General features: G+C 40.5%; 1 protein-coding gene across 1 annotated transcript in view; it reads left to right on the forward strand.

The window, feature by feature from the left end:
• Positions 1 to 753, forward strand: part of KIF24 (kinesin family member 24) — a 74,239-nt gene that overhangs the window by 32,806 nt on the left and 40,680 nt on the right. The gene's annotated exons all lie outside the window — the stretch shown is intronic.

Here is a 753-nt window from a genome sequence, read left to right on the forward strand (position 1 = left end):
TTTTGAGCATTACTTTACTAGTGTATGAGATGAGTGCAATTGTGTGGTACTTTGAGCATTCTTTGGCATTGCCTTTCTTTGGGATTGGAATGAAAACTGACCTTTTCCAGTCCTGTGGCCACTGCTGAGTTTTCCAAATTTGCTGGCATATTGAGTGCAGCACTTTCACAGCATTATATTTCAGGATTTGAAATAGCTCAACTGGAATTCCATCACCTCTACTAGCTTTGTTCTTAGTGATGCTTTCTAAGGCCCACTTGACTTCACATTCCAGGATGTCTGGCTCTAGGTGAGTGATCACACCATCGTGATTATCTGGGTCGTGAAGATCTTTTTTGTACAGTTCTTTTGTGTATTCTTGCCACCTCTTCTTATATCATCTGCTTCTGTTAGGTCCATACCATTTCTGTCCTTTATCGAGCCCATCTTTCCATGAAATGTTCCCTTGGTATCTCTGATTTTCTTGAAGAGATCTCTAGTCCTCCCCATTGTGTTGTTTTCCTTTATTTGCATTGATTGCTGAAGAAGGCTTTCTTATCTCTTCTTGCTATTCTTTGGAACTCTGCATTCAGATGCTTATATCTTTCCTTTTCTCCTTTGCTTTTTGCTTCTCTTCTTTTCACAGCTATTTATAAGGCCTCCCCAGACAGCTATTTTGCTTTTTTGCGTTTCTTTTACATGGGGATGGTCTTGATCCCTGTCTCCTGTACAATGTCATGAACCTCAGTCCATAGTTCATCAGGCACTCTGTCT

The sequence above is a fragment of the Bison bison genome, unplaced genomic scaffold (assembly GCF_000754665.1).
Source record: "Bison bison bison isolate TAMUID 2011002044 unplaced genomic scaffold, Bison_UMD1.0 scf7180017864141, whole genome shotgun sequence".
In the NCBI taxonomy this organism is placed as follows: Eukaryota; Metazoa; Chordata; class Mammalia; order Artiodactyla; family Bovidae; genus Bison; species Bison bison.